The sequence below is a fragment of the Jaculus jaculus genome, chromosome 12 (assembly GCF_020740685.1).
Source record: "Jaculus jaculus isolate mJacJac1 chromosome 12, mJacJac1.mat.Y.cur, whole genome shotgun sequence".
NCBI lineage: Eukaryota > Metazoa > Chordata > Mammalia > Rodentia > Dipodidae > Jaculus > Jaculus jaculus.
In genome coordinates, this window is record NC_059113.1 from 111,850,589 (window position 1) to 111,856,669 (window position 6,081).

Here is a 6,081-nt window from a genome sequence, read left to right on the forward strand (position 1 = left end):
CATTTTTGGATTGGCTTGTTTATTCCTCATTATTTAACTTTTTGAGTTCTTTGTATATCCTAGATATTAATCTTCTATCAGATATATAGCTGGCGAAGATTTTTTATTTCAATTTTCCTGAATTTGTTAAGATTTGCTTTGTGTCCTAATATAAGGTCTATTTTAGGGAATGTTCCACGTGCGGCTGAAAAGAATGTATATTCTGCAGCATTTGGATGAAATTGTCCTATATATATCTGTTAGATCCATTCCTTCTATGACCTCATTTACTCCAGATGCCTCTCTGTTTATTTATTCCCAGGATGACCTGTCAATTGATGAGAGTGGGGTGTTAAAGTCACCCAGCACCACTTTGTTTGGTGTTATCTGTGACCTTAGTTCTAATAGTGTTTGTTTGATGAATTTGGGAGCCCCCATGTTAGGTGCATATGTTTAGGATTGTAATGCTCTCCTGTTGGAGTGTGCCCTTAATCAATATAAAGTGACGTTCCTTATCTTTCTTGACTAACATTGGACTGAAGTCTACCTTGTCAGATACTAGAATAGCAACCCCTGCTTGTTTTCTAGGCCCATTTGCTTGAAACACCGTTTTCCAACCTTTCACCCTAAGATAATGTCTATCCTTTGTAGAAAGGTGAGTTTCTTGGAGACAACAAGTTGTAGGATCCTGCTTTTTAACCCAGTCTGCAAACCTATGTCTTTTCATTGGGGCATTGAGGCCTTTGATATTAAGAGATATTATTGAAAGGTGTGTATTTATGTTTGCCTTTTTTTTTTTTTTGTGGTTCCAGTTCTACCTTTGCTTTCTTGTGTTAACTAGTATTTGAGTATTGCTTGTTTTTTCCAGGTTCCTTATATGTGTGCTTTTCCTTTTCTTCAGCATGGAGGATTCTATCAAGTATTTTCTGTAGAGCTGGTTTTGTCTTCAAATACTCCTTTAACCTGCTTTTGTCATGGAATGTCCTTATTTCTCCATCTATTTGAATGGATAGCTTTGCAAGATAAAGTAACTTTGGTTGACATTTGTTATCTTTCAGAATTTGGAATACATCACTCCAAGCCCTTCTGGCTTTTAAAGTTTGCGTTGAGTAATCTGCTGTAATTCTGATGGGCTTGCCTTTATAGGCAACTTGATTTTTCTCTCTAACTGCTTTCAATATTTATTTCTCTGGTTTGTGTGTTTGGTAGTTTGATTATAATATGGCGAGGAGAGGTTCTTTCCAGGTTTTGTCTGGCTTGGGCTCTAAAGGCTTCCTGCATCTGCATTGGCACCTCTTTCCCAATTTGGGGGAAGTTTTCTTCTATGATTTTGTTGAAGATGCCTACTATGCCTTTGGAGTGGAATTCTTCTCCTTCTACTGTGCCCTGAATTCTTATATTTGATCTTTTCATAGTGTCCCAAATACCTTGAAATTCCCACTCATACTTTTCTATAAGTTTGTCCTTCTCTTTGTTGGACTATATTAGATCTGCCACCTGGTCTTCTAGCTTAGATATTCTGTCTTCTCCTTCATCCATTCTACTGGTGAGATTTTCTACAGAGTTTTTTTTTTTTTTTTTTTTTTTTTTTTTTTTTTTTAGTTTCATTAACTATGTTCTTCATTGCTAGTAATTCTGACTGGTTTTTCTTTATTATTTCTATTTCATTATTTATGTCTTGTATTGCTTTCTTTATTTCATGAAATTGGTGTCATGCGTCTTCTTTGATTCCTTTGATTTCCTCTTTGACTCCTTTGATTTGTTCTTTGACTTCTTTGAACATATTTACAATCACTCTTTTGAAGTCTTTCTCAGGCATTTCCTCTAACTCATTCTCACTGGAGATCATTTCTGATGCATTAATACTTTTAGGTGGATTTATATTGTCATGCTTTTTAGTGCTTCTTGTGTTATAATATATATATTTTTGCATCTTGGATTAAGTTATTGCTTGGATTTTCTAGCTAGCTGGGTATTCTTAGCTGTATCAATTGATTTGATATTATATATCTTCAGGGTAGGAGCTGAAGGTGTTAGGTGTGGCTCTTAAGACTCTCAGAGTATCTACAAAGGTGTTCCTAGGGGTTGAGTTTCCCTGCTATGGGAGTATTCAAGTAGGCTGAGTGGAATAAAATACAAGTAGATTCTAAAATTTAACTAAACACTGTACACATTCAATCAAAAACAGCACCGAGTATTTGTGCAAGAGTAGTTATTATAACAACCAGATCCTCTATCAATAAAGAGGTTAAGATTTCTGGTCTGTTGAGGGATCCAAGTCAGCTTGTGACCAAGTGAGACCCTTCCCTGGTACAATCCAAGTTACCTTTTTGGATAGTTTTGGTCTCAGTCAAGTTGCTGGCTGGGTCACTGGGCTGCTGTTCTGATTTCTTCTCGCTGTCCCATGTGTTCTTCTATCTTGTAATCTGCTCCTCCATTGTTCACTGCCGTTCTCCCTTCACATTTCTAGAGTTTGCGGAGAGCACCAGTGTGGGTGGAAGCTCCCTTCACCTGGCTTTTCCTGCAGGTTGAGCTGAGCCTGGTGGCTTTCTGGTGTGCTGCCGCAGCTGCAACTTCGGCGGCAGACCTGCTGGGGCAGCTTTTGCCCTCCTATGCAGGCTCTGGATGCTCTGGAGCTCTTCTTCTTCTCCACTGCCATTTCAATTTCCTATACACCTCACTTTTTAGTAAAAGTGTGTATTTTGCTGAGTTTTTTTTGTCATTTTCCCCTCCTAGGCTGCTTTGGCATGGTGCCTATGCCGCCATCTTAACCAGAAGCTCTAGAAACTTTTATATATTGCAAACAATGAAAATCTTGTCCTGAAAGGAATTCTAAAGATGGTTGACCAGTTGTTTCATAAAGAGACGTGTGGGCTGGAGAGATGGCTTAGCGGTTAAGCGCTTGCCTGTGAAGCCTAAGGACCCCAGTTCGAGGCTCGGTTCCCCAGGTCCCACGTTAGCCAGATGCACAAGGGGGCGCACGCATCTGGAGTTCGTTTGCAGAGGCTGGAAGCCCTGGCACGCCCATTCTCTCTCTCTTCCTCCATCTGTCTTTCCCTCTGTGTCTGTCACTCTCAAATAAATAAATAAATAAATTTAAAAAAAAAGAGACGTGTGTGTATGTGTGTGTGTGTGACCATGGAAATAACCAGTCATTTCAACAAAGACCAGGAATTACTTTGGGAAGTAATTAGGGTTACATGAGATGTTGAGGTAGATCACTTAGTAGGATCAATGTCATTCCTTATAAGAAGATGAACTAGAGACCATGCATAACCTCTCATGCTCTGGTTCATGCTCTTGCCATCTGTCTCGCTTCCTTCACCAGATGAAGACACAATAAGATGGCTCTTCTGCAAGTCATGAAGAGAATCCCAGCGCCTTGGTCTTCAACTTCTCATCTTTGAAAACTATGAGAAAATAAATTTCTGTTATTTAAGCCCTATTAATTGGTACTTTATTATAGCTGTCATTGCAAAGTAACACAACATCTGATGGGGACTTTTTGAACAACACAAACACCCAGATCCCACCCCAGGCCCAGTGAATCAGAAATCCTGTAGCTGGGGCCCCAGTAATCTGTGCTTCAATAAGCCCTGTAGGGGTTTCCTACATATTTCCAAAGCTCAAAGTATAGTCTATACTTCTAAAAGTTTCCCCATTAGGAATAATTTGGAGACTGATTTTTTTTTTTTTTTTTTGCAGTCTGCAAAACATTCACTTCATTGTACAAGGACAGGGAGAAATCTTTAAAGTAACCTATTGTAGTTTATGACATGTAAATATATATCTATATAGCATTGTATCTATTTATGTAAAAAGTGTGTTATGTGTAATTTATTTATTTGCTAATTTTTCCTGTCAATTTTTGTGGATCTGCAACATTTAGGAATGGGAAAAAATAACTCCAACAACAAAAAACCTTTTGACCACTAGTTTCTGTTCCCTCAAACTTAAGAAAACATTTATGCCAGGACAGATCTCAACAACCCCAAACCCAGACGGACTTCAGATATGTTGTCTCACTGTTTATTACAGAAGCAAAATTAATAGAATTATAGATTTCTAAATGTATATTTTCTTTTGCCAGTTGTTTCTTTAATATTTAAACTAGCTGATACAATTCTTTAACAAAAGATATAAACTGTTTATTTAACTGATTAAAACAGAGCAAATTAAAACAAATAATCTAGTGATTTAATCTGACTGCACACAATATATAATATTTAAATTTCAAATATTGAAATAAGTTAAAGAACAATTCTACCTTCAGGGCCTATGATACTATAAAGATCTGACAACTGGTAAGGGAAAAATGTATATGCAAGATTGTGATAAAATTTTTGGCCCATATTTTTCCTTAAAAAAAGAAAAACATATATCTAACTATACTACCTCTGCCCCTTTAATTTAATAACTTAATCATTTGTTGGCAATATTTGAAGCAAACTGACATTATCAGACTATACAAAGAACAATATCCATCAAATTTACTAAAGAAAACATAGATCAGCCCTTTTTTACAGAATAAAAAAATCTAAATGGCTATGATTCCTCTATTAGCAGAAACACACAATTCAGTCTTTATAAATCTGCCATATATCAATATCTATACAGAGATACAGATATAGATAGGACACATTAATGGCAGGTTTGTTTTTTTTTTTTTTTTCGAGGTAAGGTCACACTCTAGCCCAGGCTGACCTGAAATTCATTATGCAGTCTCAGGGTGGCCTTGAACTCATGGCGATCCTCCTACCTCTGCCTCCTGAGGGCTGGGATTAAAGGCATATATCACCGTGCCCAATGGCAGTCTATTTTTGAGCAGTGTGTGGGACCAGTAGATTTGTATCAGACCATGGCATGATATAAGAACTGAATGATGAAGGAAGGCCCTCCAGCAACAATTTGAGGTGGAAGATAACTAAGTGGACAGTTCTCAATACTCATGATTGAAAGCTTGCTGCAGAGAGCCAGCTCCAAGAGAAGGCTGTGCAGGTTGAATTTGTCATTCAAATACAGTTCTTCTAGGTTTTCCAGCATACAAATTTCCTCAGGCAGATGAGTAAGTAGGTTCTCTCCAAGTCTTTGATGTGTGAGATTGGTAAGGTGACCAATGCCTCTGGGAAGAGTGGTGAACTGGTTGTTTGTCAAAAATAATTTCTATAAATCCTGAAGATAAACAATTTCATTTGGCTAGAATTCTAATTTGTTCTCTTCTATATCCAACTCACATAATTTCTTCAGGTTTCCAAGACCGTGGGGAAGCTTCTTTAGAAGATTGATAATATTCGAACCTCAATAGAAACAAGACCAGATACATCCTCTGGGATCTTTGTGAGATGATTTGTGGCTAAATTCAATTCTACCATACTGGTCCAAGTTCCAAAATCTGAAGGAAGTGATTTAACTGATTGTCCTTCATATTGAACTTACTTAATACTTTTGCTCTTGAGAAAATTCAAAATGGTATTTTGTTGATTCAATTGTGTTCCATGTTGAGGGAATAGATGGTAGAAAACTAAGATGGATCACCCACTAGACATAACTGGAAGCAATTTCTAGCTGAGATCAAATTATTCACTTTTATAAGACTGGATAAAAGATTCTCAGGTAAAGTAGAAATGTTATTGTTCTCTAAATTTACTTATTCAAGTACACTGCATTTTGCTAATGATCTGGGTACTGCTGACAATCTAGTGTACCTCAGACCAAGGCAATTGAAACTGGACAGGTTTCTTATAGTATCTGGGAGGTCTAGGAATTCATTGTGCTGCAAGTCAAGGTTGGTTATCTGTGTACAGTTTCAAATCTCCTTTGCAAGGTGTTCAAGTTGATTGTGAGCTACATCCACCATAATAAGGTTTTTGTTTTTGTTTTTGTTTTATTTTGCATATCATGACCCATCATGTGGCTCTGACATTCTTTCCGCCTCCTCTTCTGCAAAATTTCCCTGAGCCATGTTGGGTTCATTTTTGGTCTGCTTCAGTGATGAGGTGTTGAGGGCCTCTGGGTCTCTGGCTCTCTGATTTGGCAGGAGTTTATTTTTCTCTTGTTGATCTCCTTCCCCCTTGTGCTGGCACCCAGTTCACCAGGAAAACA

At 37.5% G+C, this 6,081-nt stretch overlaps 1 pseudogene; it reads right to left on the bottom strand.

The window, feature by feature from the left end:
• Positions 1–4,830: 4,830 nt before the first annotated feature.
• Positions 4,831–5,848, bottom strand: LOC101596122 (annotated as a pseudogene).
• Positions 5,849–6,081: the final 233 nt, after the last annotated feature.